The sequence below is a fragment of the Tyto alba genome, unplaced genomic scaffold, assembly GCF_018691265.1.
Source record: "Tyto alba isolate M040663 unplaced genomic scaffold, T.alba_DEE_v4.0 Super-Scaffold_14, whole genome shotgun sequence".
Lineage (NCBI taxonomy): Eukaryota > Metazoa > Chordata > Aves > Strigiformes > Tytonidae > Tyto > Tyto alba.
The window spans coordinates 37,310,268-37,327,257 of record NW_024881276.1 but is presented as its reverse complement, the minus strand read 5'-3'; the positions used below and the strand labels follow the sequence as shown (position 1 = coordinate 37,327,257).

General features: G+C 38.3%; 1 protein-coding gene across 8 annotated transcripts in view; it reads right to left on the bottom strand.

The window, feature by feature from the left end:
- The window catches only part of NRIP1 (nuclear receptor interacting protein 1), a 143,990-nt gene that overhangs the window by 100,534 nt on the left and 26,466 nt on the right, over positions 1–16,990 (bottom strand). For 4 of the 8 annotated variants that reach the window (XM_032989789.2, XM_032989792.2, XM_032989790.2 and 1 more), the window contains exons 1-2: positions 11,826–11,932; positions 3,427–3,548 (exon numbers count right to left, since the gene is read on the bottom strand). The gene's annotated coding sequence lies outside the window, so the exon portion shown is untranslated. Of the gene's footprint in view, positions 1–3,426; positions 3,549–11,825; positions 11,935–14,322; positions 14,416–16,990 lie in introns of those variants that run through there. The other 4 variants (XR_004406655.2, XR_004406656.2, XR_004406657.1 and 1 more) reach the window with 2 other exon arrangements.

The following is a 16,990-nucleotide window of genomic DNA, read 5'->3' as shown; positions in this document are numbered from 1 at the left end:
AGCTGATGCTTAAGAAATAATGGATGGGTTTTTCAGAACCACCCTCTCTACATTAGCTCCTTGCCACAAAAGTCAGTGGCAAAGTAGGGAAAAAAAGGGGGTACATAAATACGGAAAAGTAAAATCTAATGACAATTAGAGACAAGATGCTTAAACTACAACATTGTTTTTATCCTCATATGAAAACTACTCTTATTACATGCAAAGGGAAGGAATGGAACTAAATACCTATATCCCTTTTGCATACAGGTATCAGGGGTTGATACCTGCTTAGTTTTGTGAAAACATCACGTTATAGAATCTGGACCCACAGACTGTACCCAGAGGCACCTGATGAATTCCACAGAAGACAGACATGAAGAAACATAGGAATTAAAGTTTTTTTGCTAGCATCATTTTTTTACAAGGAAGATGGGTGGCTAATTTCCTAAGTTGCTGTTCCAGGTTTTTTTTCCCCTCTTCCATGGGTGTGCCCTCCTCCCCACCAGCTTCGTTTCACTACAGCAGTCATGCACAGCCAGAGACTGACTACTCGTACTAGTCACAGTAAGCAAGCCCTGCATCACCAATATTCCAGATGACAGGAGTCCATTCAGAAAACATATTAAATATAGGAAACTGAGACTAAAATTAAAACTTATACTCTATTCTTCACATAAATTGATTTGGTATTTTGAAAAATAAATCAAAGGCATTGGCCTAAAGCTTGTGTCTCAGATGAAATCCATGAAAAATCAATTAGCTTGTATTTAATTCAAAGATCCTTTTCTGGAAAAAGAAAAAAATACGTCTTAACACATAACTGAAGATAACCAATTATTTTATCTTGTCTCCACTTCTTCAGCCAATAATAACTGAAACCAAATAAGCCTAAACAATTTCATTATTACTTAAAAATGAATTCTCTAAATGGGATATGAATAACAAATTCAGATGCATTTTTAAATCTTTCATGCATTCTCAGAGATTTTTATCTACTTGTTTCAGCAAATGCTATTTTAGCTGTAGCAATAAATTTGAACACCTGTTGTTTGCGTAATGTGTGCCTACCAGTCTCTCAGCCAAACCAGATCGTGCTGTAATATATTTCCAAAGAACACATTCTTATTTTGTCTGAAAAGTAAACAATTCATCTTCTTATGAGGAAGCAAGTTTGCTTGTGAACACAGGAAATAAAAGCATGGTAGTGTTATATATTCAGCATAAAAAACAGCACAAAGTTTTGAAATATTAATAAATATATCAAAATAGTATGTAGGTCTAAGTTCAATTAATGTAAATAAGCAAAAGCTAATTAGTGATCATTTAAGTTGCATTATGGAACATACCCTATACATGCAGGCACACACCTTAAAAGCTGTGAGGAGTACATTTGCTGCTTTTTGATCTTCACACCGCCCACCAGCACGTCTGATAACGTACTGAAATGCCCTAGTGTTTTCCCTTCCCTCTCCCTCTCCAACAGATATGAAAGCACAGTATATACCCAGCTGCGTCAAATTCTCATTTGGAAACAAAATCTTTAGTAGGAACGTCTTACACATATATATCAAAGAGTCAGCACATCTTACTGTCACATACGCTGCACATTAGAAAGCTTATTCTGTCCTAGAATGGCTGAGACACTTGGCAAGACAGACAGCCAGTCTCTCTGTCTCCCTGATGGCGTCTGCATTGCTGCAGATTTGTCATGTAATTCACTGAGTTGAACTTAGCACATAAATTTTCGGTTATGACTAAAAAGTTAGAAAATTCTCCACAGATGAAAACTACATGTCTGTACTGATAGTCAAGCAGGGAGCACTTTGGGGAACAAGAGCAGGAACAAAGGATCAATCCCAGAGTGTGCGAGTGACTTACTGAAAGGAAGAATAAGCTAAAAGAAACACTAGCAAGAAATAAATTCTGTGTTAACTCTTGAGGACCCGTCTAAATCTGTTTACTTTCCAATCAAAATACAATTCAATATTTAAACCACTCCCACCTTGCGTGGCAGATTAATGAGATTTTTTTGAGAATTGAGAACCCAGTAAACCAAAAGCTTCTACCACAATCTGAATTCTGAATTTAAGACCAGCATCTCCACAGTAAACCACAGAGCTCCATCCTTAGCTATGGAAAACCAGAACCCAGATTTACAAAACAGAGGAGATCATGCACAACCTTCCATTTAACACAGAAGCAATACAAATCTGTGTTTTCATGTGAAATCTTGTGTCAGACAGAAAGACCAAAAGGAACAAGGTCCTTTCATAATAAAGACTTGAACCCTTCACCAATATTATGCTGGAGTTATCAGGTTGTAGGCAATTTTGATTATTTTACTCATTTTTTTTCTTAGAAAAGCAGATTTTCAATCATTATTTTACATAGAGTACGTCATGCTATAGGACTGAACTGCAAAAACCTGAGGTTCTTGCCAGTGAAAAATTTAACCTTTGGGGAAGGAAAAAAATATTACTGTTTGAAAAACTCTTCTGAAGTTTGTCAAACTCCTTAGCAAATGAATGTATGCCTATAAAAATAACTTAATTTTAATTCACTCTTTCTTTCTAATCTTGTAACAACATGTGCCACTACTCTAAGGCATACTAGTTTCATTATTACTAATGTATAAAGTAGCGAGCTACCCAGGCCTTCTGCTTTTATCATTTACCCTGTGTACGTTTTTGTTTTATTTTAGATGATTTTATATGATTTTTAAAAATAAGTAATTATATCACTAGGAGTCTTAGTGCACCAGCAGTTTTACTGCATAAATATGACATTGAGTAATATATATCAATTTGCTTTACAGAGCATTGTAAGTACCTGTACAATCACCTTCTTACTGATGCAATCCAGCCTGCATTAGGAAAAAGCAAGGAGTGGTGGAGCTTTTGCCTTAGCTATGCCAGCAGACTAAAGAAGTAGAACTTTAGATGCAGGCAAGGTCTCTTACTCTACCACTCCAGTGTAGACAAGACTGAATGCAGAAGACACGTAGAAAAGAAAAAATCTGAAGTGGAGAGCAAAACCCCCAAAATAAACAGAAACAAATAAAACCCCCAGCCCAAGGGCAGCTGTGCCAATCAGGTTTTGGACTATTCTTGTTTTCTTCTAGTATTCCTGCCAAATGAAATTCCTCTGTATTTTCTTAAGGCATATGAATTTGAATGAGAAGAGGGAAGCTAGATGGAGGGAAGGCTTTTCTGATAGCCTTACCTGAAGTGGTTCAAAAGCAGGGTCTGGGGAATGTATAAACTGAGAAGAAAACAATTCACAGGCACACATTCTTAGTGGAAATATATTAGTTTCAAGATAAAAAATCCTGCATGCACACACCCTTTTTTCTGTATTTTTTTTTTTCAGAGTGGGGCAGATAGCAATAGCACTCTTCTCTTCTAAGAGCCTCAGCCCCTTCAATAAACTCTGATTTTTACTTACCTGTTAGGTCTCTCTTACAACTAGGATCCCAGTAGATCTGCAGCCAACTAGTACCAGCACAGTCCTGCTCCAGGATCTGGTTCTTGGTTCAGGTAAACAACAGGTGGGATGATTCTCCAACTCTGTAAGCAAGACAATAAGTAATTTTACACAAAAGCAGATACACTCTGAAGAAAAGAAAAAGGAGAAGAAGAATTGACCTGAAAGTAGTTTTCCTGTTTATTCTAGTATTTCTAACTGAATCCAGGTGACGTGGGCACAGAAGACTGTAATGAAAATGAGGGGAGGGGAAGGTAAAAGAGAGAGGTACAAACACTCACCGATCTACTTCAGAGGAGCCAGCAATAAGAATAGTTTCTACCCTGCAAACCTGATCCAAGTTCCTGTTTTGCTTGATTTGGACTATGCACCTGACCTTCAGCCTACCACCCTTGCCCATGCAACCTTATTACCATAGGACTATAGGGACTCTTCTCCTTCCTCCCACTATACCTTCCCCTACAAATACATTATTATTAATGTGTAGTCAATTCCCAGAGAAACGAATTAAAGAAACCCACTCCACACAGTAGACAGCAGCCTGACAAGGACATCTTTTTGGATGAGGCAAGCCAAGACTCAAAACTGTAGTTACTACCCAACAGAGTTCTATCATTGGAAGGACTTAATTCAGTGCAATAAGCAATGTTCATGTTTTACACCTGTTAATTTAATCATATTCTCCTCATCTTTTGTATGTTTTCAGCAGCCTACAGTGCTGGGGAGCATAGTGGTACTAGTCTGATTTTCTCAGGAAACAAAGATTTCAAGGCCAGGTATAATCAGTCTAGTAAAGAGATGCCAGAGACTTTGGTAGAACTTCAGCAGTGGAAGCAACAGAAATTGTTTCTCACAGGTGTGGCTATGTCAGGGATTTGCATCAGTGGAGACCAAATTATGAATATGCACTGCCAGTGCCACTACTTACTGCTAGTCTCAGTGACTTGATCCATTTACTACAGTGGTTGAATGGAGACAACAAAGAGTAACAGAAGAAAAACTGAATACTCCTCAGTTTCCACAGTCCAGGACAGGAATGAAACATCAGAGATGCAGTTCCTGTTCTTTTTCCTTCCATGTGTCCTCCCAGGAAAGGCTCAGCCATTTTAACACATTATTTTGGATCTTTGGACCTTAGCTGCCATTTTTGTTGTTTGTTTTTTGAACACTAAGTACCTCTTGTACCCATCTGAACCCTTACAAGTTGTGGTCTGGAGTGCTTGCTGTAATGTCTCTGTTAGCTTCTCAAGTACATTGCTCAGAAGTGGAAGGTTAGACCTAGGGTAATAACCAAAGGCTAGAACTAACTCATTGGAGGAAGGCTCCTCTTGTGTTTGATGGATTCATGAATGTTTTCAGGAGTGGAAAAAATCATCATATCTAAACGCACAAATCTTTTGGTCCAGAACTCATGTTTTTGGCTACAACAGTCCCTCCCTGCATCCTGTTTTTAATTGTGGCTCTCGATCAAATTCACTGAACTCAGGGAAGTAGAAGCTGTGATACAAACAGGGAAGACCTCTGATGTCTAAGAAAGTTTTCTGAACATCCGTGTTCCTTTCGGTAAGGTGAGATGACAGCAGTCCGCTCAGACCTGTGGCATGCTGCAGGCACTGAGCACTGATGACTTGGTTTACCACCCATGGTTTACCACCTTTTCCTTGAGAAAGGATGTGGCAACAGATAGGAAGCTTTTCTCCATCTGTAATACAGCTACAGCGGCATTGCCTGAAATGTAAATTCCTCCAAGGGTGTTTGTACCAGCCTTTGCTCTCTCCATTCTCACTCAGGTTTGTGCTTGGGTACAGCAGCCTTTAATGTGACCACAGCTAATCAAAAAAGCTGCACAGGTGGGGTGTGCAGCCCTTCTGAATAAAAAAGTTGGAGTTAGCTTCATAAAAAGTCTTTGAGGGAGGAGTAAAAGGAGGATTCAAAAGCAAGATATTCTAATGTATTAAGTTCTCTTCACTCCTGCTGTGTGGAACACCATTATTGTGACACAAAGGAAATATGTGGACTAGCTTTTTTTCTTTTTATTGTATTTTTTTAAAAAGAGAGTTCAGTTTCATCTCTTTGTATATAGAGAATTAGTTCCTTTACTTAATTATTCCTCATTTAAATAAATCTCAGGAGGAAGGAGAACGCAAACAGGCGCTATTTCCCGCATGCATCATTTTACTAGTCTGTTCTTTCAGTGGGGTTTGCTTAGGTCACTCTATTATACAGCACATTATTTTTAAACAGTTCAGTGACTCCTTCCAAAATGCTCCTTCTTTAATGAAATCTGACACATCAGAAAAGAGAACAGGAAGTTTTTGTTGTTTGTACTTATAATCTTAAACCAACTATTGCTTACCCTGAGCGCGTCAGAGAGCAGGGCAGACAGAGCCAGCAAGCCTTCAGACACTGAACTCTGAACTTCGGCCAGACCTTGCCCTGGTCAGCTCTGTGACAGGAAGGCAGGCAGACTTTGAACCTGGGGTTTTGGGGCTGCTGCAGGGTTGCGAGCGGAGAAACAGCTGCACTTTGCCACATGAACTTTGTACTTAGACACATGCACATTTAATCTCTACAACAGAGCCTTTGTTTCATTACTTATTAACATCTCCTCCTTGAGTAAAGTTCTTTGCTAATGAAGCTTTAAAGCATGGTGTGAGGGTTTTTTTCCACCTTCCTCTCCCCCAAAAATAAAACCCACTGCCCAACTTGATAATATTACATTAACTATTTAAAAATACAAAAGAAAAAAAAATAGGATTTATGCACCTTTCTGAATACCGTGGGTATTTGTTGTGTGCTCTCTTCTGAGCGACTCAGTTGTAATAACCAGAGCTAAGTACAGAAATCGGGCAATATTCTGCCTTTGCAGAGGTTACTTCTTGAGATTATACCCACAGTAATTCAGCCAGAAACAACATTCAAACTTATTTAACAAATCAGTTTAAAAAAAAAAAATAGTAGGAAAGCATCAGCCCATTCACACTAAAAAGCCATACTTTAAGAAAGTGTCATGGGATGTTTTAAAATTGTATATCTTTTTACTACTGCTTTTACTTTGGAGCAGTGTCAGTGCATGGCTTCTCTGTATTTCACTATAATGTATGATAAGACACACAGCACAGCAAATTTGTAGAGAAGATACTCATGGTCTAGACCTGTTTCTGTCCAATCTGTTTGTTAGCCCTCACTAAAATATAAGTTTGATCAGGAACAGAAACCTACCTAAACAAGGACCAAACGAAAATCTTAAGAGAGGGGCCACATAAGATGCTTAAATCATTTCTGTACCAGAAGAGCTGAAGATGCAGATATTCATTTACTGTAACAAAACCTAGTAACACAAAGGTAGTGTAAGATCCTGGTAATGCCCCAATCTGTCTGTGTCATCCTAACAATATGGAGTGGCAAAGATGATTAAGAAAGTAAAGGCTTCCTGAACAATTCTTCATATGCAACTAGATTGCAAAACAAACATTTGGAAGCATATTTTCTTTGTCTTCAGATACTGCAAGTATTTGTCACAGCCATCTTGAATGAAATTCTCCACAGACAGAAGGATCACAGTTACACTCTTCCTATTTTCCATCACTACCATCGTTTCAACATGAATTTCTCTCCATCACTCTGTGGTCAACCTTTTTCTCTTCATTTTATTATTTTATTCCATATGATGGGAGGAGACACCCCCACCCCACCCAGCTTTCCTTCCTTTTCATTAACAAAATGATACAAAAAATGAAGTTTTCAACTACTCTAGAAAGACAGGAGGGAAAAGAATAAGTCAAGAGATTTCAGACTGCTCCCTTGCATGAAGCTGGGCTGGCAGGACTCACAAGCAGTGGGGATGGTCAGCTCCTGAGCTTCCTTGTGAGAAGCCCATGACTTTTCTTATTTGGATCTATTCATTTATCCATCACCTTCAGTACACTGCTTTGAAAGTACCATCATTCATCTAATCCTAGAGTTTGATTTGCATTCTTTGCAGAGAGTGGACTGACAGAAAATGACAGAATTATGTCTCTTCTGTTACTACTATTTTGGGTAACAATACTGTTGCCCTCCTATGACTGCAGAGCAGCTGGCACAACTACAAGAATGTTACACCCTATTATTTTCCTTTCTGTATCCAGAAAGCCACGATTTCTCCTCCTTGAGGTGCCTCCTTATTATCACCTCACCCCTGGAACAGAGCCTTCTCATCACACAGATCTACCATGATGATCATAAGATTTAGCTGTTGCTAAGATTAGACACGATCATTTGGAATAGATCCTGCTTTATTTCTGGTACAGTTTCTGAATGGTGTTAGACAATAAAAACTTTGGGTTGGATCCTGGATGACACCTGCCTGCTCCTTCCAGCAGTTTGTCAAGGGTGTCAGACCTGTCTCCATGAGGGCAGGTTTGAAGACCTGTACCTTTTGCTTAGCTAGGGACAGCCACAGACGTGAACAGGAATGAAGACAAGCAAACCATAACATCTCTGTGAACAAAACAGGCAAGCCTCTGGGAAACTACAATACCATTAATTAAAATAAATAAATAAAAGTGAATAAACATGAAAAGAGTGCAGAGAAGAGCAACAAGAATGATTTAGGTATGGAAAAAAAAAAAGAAAAATAAAGCTCCTTCCAATGAAACATTGCACTAAATGTGTTTTACTTCAAAGAGAAGATTATAATCTTTAAGGGACTAGACAAGAAGAAGGTATTTCAGAAGACTCTAAATTAGTGGGCAGACACACAACAGAATCCAATATTTGCAAGTTCAATCTGGAGATAAAAAGCACGTTTTAAGTATAATTAGCTAGCAAGATGAATGGTCAAAAGATACAGTAAATTCTCCATCACTAAGGAACTATTTTAATTATTGTATACTTAGTTTACACTAGAACACAGACGTCTCAGTCAACACAGGCCCAATAATCTTTAAGTTTATCTAGCTTCTAGCACAAGCTACCTCCTCTGTCTGAAAATTGTTCCTGATGCTAATTCCAAATTAGATTACTTTTTTCCAGAGTAATCCAACGTGGAAGAATCATGACAAGTGGATAATTAGTGCATACAACACCATGTCACATAGATATTGTTTATATTACACTAGCATTCCTCAGTCTAGCACTTCCAGAAAAAAAAAAAAAAAAGATATTCCCTAATGTCTAATTCAAGTTAGAAAACAAACCAAAAAAAAAAAAAAAAAAAAAGGAGTACTTCTTTATTCATAAACTTAAAAATATAAAATGTTGCGTATAGCATTGTAACGTGCTTTTACTTGATCCAGAAATCACCACAGAGGAAAGGTTTCAGACTAGCACTTTAACACACTTTTCCAATTCACTCCCAGAACACTTCAGTATTTTTCTATACCCTAAAATAAATATATTGTTAACAGAAAATTATTTCTCCTTTTGGTCCTCTAGGAGTTTTCATGGATAGCTCCTGTTAACACTTATCAGAGTTAAGGGCAGAAATCCCCCATGGACAGCCATGTTGTCTGGGGATATGTCTATAATTAATATGTTCTAGGAGTCTAATTTTGAAACAAAGTAATCAGGCTTAAGATGAGTTATATTAAGACCAATAAACCTCTGACTGCATATTTGCCTATATATATGCTGTATCCAATGTCAGACCAATGTATAGTTTACAAGATAACTTTTGATAAAATAAATTATATCTTAGCTGTATTTGGAAGCATGAAATACAAATATTCAAAAAGCAAAAAAACACAGTGGGGTTTGTTTCTTTTTGTATCTTACTTTTCTTTGTAGCACATCATGATTATAAATGTTAATGCTCATCATTGTTCTTTTTCACATCATAGTGCCCAGGCTCAGCAAAGCTAACATAATCCTAGCACTTCTGATGTTACAAACTAAAATTACCATGCAGCACCATGGGAATATTTGTAATATGAAAGATGGGAATGGGGACTTGGTGACAAGTACATTGAGGAGAGAAGGGGAAGCTGGATGGCTTGAATATGAGTGGTTTTGCAAGTAAGAGATGCTGTAATGGGACAAGGAATACAAAATAAAATTATGCCAATGGAATTTGGTTTCAGTATTATTTAGGATTTCTGTCACTTAAAGAGGCATTTTCAAGTCTGTGGCTTCTGATGCTCCAGCACAACTGATGCCCAAGTCATACATAATGTATTATACAACACAGTATATTAACTCAGCTTCAAAGTGTTAATATGTCATGAAACTTAATTCAGATATCACAGATTATGCAAAGAAGACTGAGATGCGGAAACACACTCTTGTTTCTCAAAGGTGTCAGCCAGACTTTGCTTTGTGTCCCCCAGTCTAGGAGGACATAGCAGCAGCTCACTCTAAACCTTTTTCACAAGGTGAGAGCTGGATGGCTCTTCAACCCATTATTTTTGGCAAAGAGATCCCATACTGAGGGCAAAACGATGCATTAAAAAAAAAAAAAAAAAAAGCAGAAGCTTTCAAATGCAAGACAGTTGCCTGGGTTTTGCAGTGCCACAGCTGCAGATACATTTTATACTGCAGATGTGAAAACTGTATAATATAAACACAGAAGAATTTATCATTTTCTTAATCTACAATAAATCAAAGTCCTAGCTTTAGTGCTGTATGGATAAAGAATCCACCTGTACTCTCTGCATGTCCCTGAATAGATGGCAGCAATGGAGACAAACTGTTTTCTTGATTGGTAGCTGGGAATAAAGATAGAAAACCTGCAGCATCGTTAGCTCGGTTGGGAGTGGAGTTGCATGGAGACTCATCTAGTGCCTCTGTCAGCTGGGAATGGAGCCCATGACAATCCACAGTACTTAAAACGGAGGTAGAGACCTTCTCCCATTTCCACACGCACTGTTTTTGTGAGCCTCTTAGTAAATGCTCTCTCCCTGAGAACTTCGAGACTTCATACAAGCCGCTACTAAAGGAGACCATAAACAACATCTACCAAAATTGCACTGGAAGCTGCAGAGGGAAAGCATCCACAGGAAGCTTTTGCTTGTGGAATGATGTTTTCCAAATCCCCTTTGGAGCCACTTCAGCTGAGGCAAGAGGAGTGTGGTCCACTGTCTAAGACTAAAGTGAAGTTTAGCTACTGACACCACCATATCATTCTTGCAGGACCTTGGGCCCTGATGCTTTTAAAATGAGGTTTGAAGAGATAAGTCTAATTGTCTCTGTGTGTCACTTCATCTGTAGAAAAGGGAAAATAGAAGACAATTTTCTACCTGTAGATATAACATATGTAGATAATATTGAGCACTGAAATATTAAGATATTATGGAGATATATTAAATATTTATTATAGAGTGCCCAACAGCATCCATTTTCTTTTGGGGTATTTAACTTCAGGTAAAACAGCCAAGATTTTTAAAGAATGTAATTAGAAAATATTGTTATGCAAAATACTTAATGATTTTATTCAGAAATTCTATAGGATTTTCATAATTTGAAGGAAGAATCCAAAACATAAGCCAAAGATGGTTTGATAAGTTCCTTTTTAATTGTGAGGACAAATCCACCTATTTTTAGTTAAAACACAACTGTGTCTCAGAAACCACACACACACACACACACACACACAAACCCAGAAAAACCACCTTAACTCTTGAAACTGAGGAATCTACTTTCAGTTAATCATGAGGGGTTAAGCCCCCACAGTTCATTATATAGACTATGTTTTTCTTCTTATTGTTTGTACTAAGCTGAAAAAGGGATGCTTTTATTATTCAGACTTAATAAACACACTCACAAGAACAAACTCAATTTAAACTAGCAAGGCAATCCAGTGTATTTGGAGACAAAGAAAAATAAACTAAGACAACAGATGAAGTCCAGGATTCCCTGGAACAAAAACTAGCTAACAGGACTGATCACTGCCCTGTACACTAGCTGAGGCAGGACGTGTTCCTCCTCAGTGGCCAGTTTGAGGAGGGTGGTAAGAAATGAAACAAAGCAAAAAAATGCTGTCTGCAAGAGACAGCTTGCAGGGGGAAGCCATGTTTGTGAGAGAGTCCACTCACATAGTAGAGAAATCTTGCTGTTATTTAAGAATACTGAGAAGTAATGAGGAGCTGTATTCTGTATCCTTTCATAGTCTACTAGAAATGTTCCTTCTGTAAGATCAGCATCTGATGCTACCGATCCCCCCAAAAAAGCATTTCCTTGAACATACACTCAAGAAAACACAATTCATGGTGGCTGACAATTTGGGAGCCTGTTAAGCCATCCTATTACAGATACACACCACCAACACACAGTGCAACATTTTTAAAAATGATGAAACAGTAAAACACATCACCAGATCATACTTCACCATCAGCTTCTCCCTCAACTACTTCAGGGAACATCCAGGTGCCTCCTCCACTCACCAGCTTATTTCTGTCCCGTTCCTTGGTGGCAGGAGCTCCAGGGTCTTGTTGTCTCCCCTTGGCCAAGTTCAAGTGTCCTGATCGCTCTTAGGTGCTCGTCATGAGGGCTCACTTCCAACTTTCTCCTCTAATGGCAATATCATTCCAGAGCTTCTGCTAAATATGGCTATGAAGGCTTAGTTTTCCCATCCCCTGTTTTCTACAATTAAACTTAGGGCATAATAGAAGACTTAGGATACGTAATTAAGGCTTAGGTTGTAATAAAAGGGACGCTCTTTTGTTTAAATTCTTTGCCTTACTGTGGCTGCTTTAAATTTGTATTTCTATCATTCTCTAATTAGTATCTCTCCTCTGTCTTTAGGCTGGCTTTTCCTGTTTATAAGGCTGGGGTAAAACATCATAATCATTTAACCTAGAAAAAGTGATCATACCAACAGTTTACAAAAGCTACAATTGTCAGTTTGCTCTCAATATTACACAGAGAATAAAGATGACAATAATTCTAACAGAAAATGGGTATGAGAAGGGGGTTACTTGAATGATATAATCTATTCTTCCTACACAGACAGCACAACTCCTTGGGACTTCCTCAAAGTAAATAAAAATATCTCTGTGAGGCTAATTAGTTCAGGTGTGGCAGCAGGCTGATGAGTCTAGAAGGTGGTTCACCTGGAATCGGTTCAGGTATTCACCCACTACCAAACAATATGAACATATTTTCCCCATCTATCATGCTCTTAACCTTGTTTCAGCAAGCATCCTAGCATGCAAGAAAAGCAAAAGCACGGGAGGTAAGACAGCAGGCTCACCAGGACCAAGAGCAACCTATTAAAAATACAGAAAAGGCAGAAGAGAGTGGTAATGAGGAACACACAGGAGTTACTTCCCTCCAGCTCATCCATTTTCTCACATCCCTCCCCTCCTTCCTCTGTGACAGCTCTTCAGGTCATACAGGGTCCATTCCAGTTTACCCTTTCAAGTGCTTGGATTACAGCTGCCTGTCAACACTTCACTGCATGCTTGCACCTGAAACAGAAACCTAGGAAGAACCTAAGTCTGTTTCCACAACATCAGAAACAGTGAAAGGAAGCAAAGTCCCAAAACAAGTCAGCCATCAACTTTACAAGAGGGCACCACAAAACACTAATCCCTTCTTCATCCTTTCTTTCAGTCCAATAACACTGTCATACTTAGTACACTCCTCAGAGAATTACTGTCAAACACACACACTCTTTTTCCATCTAAAAATCACACATTTATCCAATTCTGTCCTATTCTGCAACAAAGAGTGTGAAGCTCGCTACATGCTAAAACGGGCTTTTGATTCAAAATAACCCAAACAGAGAACATACACCTTCAACTTTATGATAAGACAGTCAACTATGCATTAAGCACTACTCAACAAAACCAATCACAGCAGAGCTCTGACAGGCATTCAAAACAGATTACACAACAAATCAAAAAATCACCATTGACTTCATCATATGACGCTCAGTTATTTGAGGGTGGTCCATGCAGTAATGACTCTATTATGCATCTTTGATCCTGCACACCAGCCTCTGCCAACAAATCCACTTTGAGGATATTCCTAATATTCCAAGTCTTGAGAAGCTTTAGTCTGTATTAATTAATTTAAAAAGAAAAAAAAAAATTAAAAACATATCTGTGTGCCTTAGGGCAATATTCAGCCTGATCCCACTGACAGCTTTACTTATGGCTTTGAAATCCGTTACCTTCTGCAAGAATACAAACTTTATGGCAGCCTTCAAAAACAAGCTTCTACCTTCAACACAGGAACTGCAGTTGCTTCAGTGGCAGATCAAGGTCTCCATGTGGTACAAAATGGAAATTACCCAGTGAATATAACAAATATGGTAGCAAGCATGTATGAAAAAGTGTACATGTAAAGACAGAAGGCTCTGATAACAGCTAATCAAAACTCATCCCAGAATCTCTTTTTGAGCAACAGTTCCTAGGAGGAGGGAGGGTAGAATTAAACCAACTCTGGCTGCACATCTTGCAGTTGCTGAATTCTGAAGACATTTATACCAATAAATGTCTGTAATTTACTCACAGGGGCTGAGTTCTTCAGTTTGTTTGTACAATGGTTGGATACAGGAGGAATGGAAAATTTCTGCTAAGAATTCCTTCTCCTGGGTCAACTGGACTTAAAAGGGTTTAAGAGAAATTGGATGCCTGCTCTAAGGAAAGACAGTGCAAGAGCACTATCTAAACATAGACTTTGGAGAGCTTCAACCTCATTTACAGATGCTAGACCAGAACACTGGACACAGACTCCTTTGTAAACCTTCTGCTAGAAAAAGGATCGCTCCTTTAGCAAGGTACAGAATCTAATTGTCACACAAGCAACAAAACAGATGCCAAAACCATGCCACATGCCAAAAATTTCCCAGAACTTTTAATTTTTCAGAGGACACAATTTAGATCAGGTCAAACCTAAGCACCTCTTCCTTTCATTCAATATGAACACACTTACCTGTCAGACTTTCTTTCTGTCAGAGTTACAGTACCAGTCATGCAGTAAGGATGGGTGGATTGCTATGGCAGCCTTCTCCCTCTGCCCACGATCCTTTCCAAAACAAAGAAAATGGCTGTAAGGTCAGTTCTGAAAGTTGGTTGATAATTACACAGACTTTTTATAACTCTTTCATTTTAATAATTAGCATTTCAAAAGTATTTTATTAATAAAATTTTATTAAGCCTGATACAGTTAGGAACTATTGTAAGCTTTAGAATTTTTTTAATGCTTTTAAAGTCTTTTTCATTATTAAATCACCATTGAGGTTTCCAGAGCTGCTGTTATAGAGCTTGTAGTAGTTTGACACCCTGCACCCCTCTTTCAATTCCAGTTCACTATGTAGGTGAATCACTATCTAAAATGATCAGTATACTCTCCAGATATCACTGTCTAGAATAATCAGGCTCCTAATGCTTAGCAGATACAGTAATAACATACCTAATTTTTATCTTTCATGATAGTGTCCCTCTGGGACAGAACAGAAGGAAGACTGATGTATTATTAAGATTATAAATAATTAAAATGAATGAAATATATCAAAAGTGGAAAGCGTGAACCAAAGGAAGAACTAGCACACGAGCCTTAATGCAAACTATTGGCTGTGTGTCTGTACAATACCAACCATATATATTCTGTACTCTTTTACATCCCCATGAAGCATGCATATAAACTTACTAATCAAAATTATATAATTCCCCACTAATTTTCCACACATGGAAGCATCTACAGAAGGTGCAAGGCAGGGGAGAGAGTGGTCAGTCAGTCGTGCTTTAATTTATAGCTATTTTTGCCTAAGCCCTGAATGGCCTGCCAATTACGAATAGTACCAGCTGGGCTGTCAGGTGAGCAGGATAAGAAGGACACACAGAAGAATATAATAATAATAAAAATAATAATAGTAGTAGTAGTAATAATAATAATAATATTAATAATGTAAAAAATAAAGAGCAGAAGAAAAGTTTGGAGTGAGGGAGACCTGATGGGGGATCCCAGCTCTGGTATTAAAATGCCTCACTAATGACCATCATTATCTGGACGTAGGCTTATAACACAGCTAAGACTACATCTTAGACTTCTTGAGGCAAAATCCAGATACCTCATAAGTTTAAAAATTGGGACTTCCCTGTGTTTAAATAACCACCAAATATAAGAATTGCGTATGATGATGAAGACAGGAATCTTTTGAAGGGTCTTTTTTTTCTTTTCAAATAAATAATTACAACTCACTAGTTTATTTTTTTTATTTATTTAATATAATCATTTTACATGAGTTTTATACAAAAGAAAAATCAGTAACATCAGCCCTACTGTTTTTAAGAAGCTCTTTCCCCAGCCAATGTCACAGGGAGAATAAAGGAAATAATTCTTCTAAGCAAAACCTGATGAATGCCCATCAACACAGTCATGTCTTGGGCAGCTATTGAGGAAAGAAAGAATAAACACTGGCATTGAAAGACAAAGATTTTGTTCCATTGCTGTCAGGATGTCAGTGCTGGATCTACACTGATGTATATAGCAATGCTGCATTTGGCAAAGCAGTAGTTTTGGACACTGATCTGCTTTTCGTGACTACTCTTACCTGTGAAAAACTTAAGAGATTTACCCCATGCTTTACTGTAATCTGCTTATTTGTGGATGCAGATCAATTTAAAAAGATGTATATTTATACTGAGGCATTTCATTATATATCAGCATCATACTGATAAATTCTACAGTAACCTCCCCTCCTCTCATTTTCATAGCTTTGCAGGAGAAGCAAGGCAGACAAGCCAGTTTGAAAAGCCAGCAAGCCATAACTCCTCTACTACAGACAAGCAACAATTAATCACATTCACCAGCTAGGCAGGTAGCTCTTGTCCTTTAACACTGAAGGAAACAAGACTCTCCTCTCTGAGCACTGATTGTCCAGGTGATACTGGAGCTCTCAGAAGCAGCTACTGAGCCACTTAAAAATGAGATAAACCACAACCTAAATATGCCAGTCTTCAGCTATTTTATTAATCCTTATTTGTCAGGGCAGCATTGGAAACAGAACCAGCAGCTGGAGTGGAACATTTATCACCATTTTTCCCTGCAAGATCTTAAGTTGCTCCTCCCGTGTCAGGAGTTCAAGGTCCCTGGGGCTCATTCAGGCTCTGACCACCGCACCCCTGCTCAGAGGAGAGCCAGCCCCACTCATGGCTGTGGGAGTGCAGCTCTCAGGATCAAGAGACATCCCCCTCCCTTGGAACAAGAAGGAAGAGAACAAGCCATAACGCCATTAAATACATCTACTGTGGGACTAAGAAGAAAAGAATTATTGCTTTTTTCGGTTTTGCTCTCAAGCAACTAACCTTTCTGTTTTAGCTTTCTCCATATACGCGTAACTCATTGATTCATTCTGACAATTACATAATGCTTCTGTTGTGCAAAGAGAGACCAAAAAGCACATCCAAAAACTGGGACAGCCGTAGCTCATCTGTTTCTTATGGTTCTCTAGCATAGGTTTTATTTCCAAGTGAGTCAGTCACATTTCAGTGACTGTAATGGAGTTATTTTTGTAACCCTTCCAAAAACCCTTTGACTAAGACGTGATGATGTACTGACCCCTTGGAGGGGGAAGGGATTACAGATATAATTTCATGAG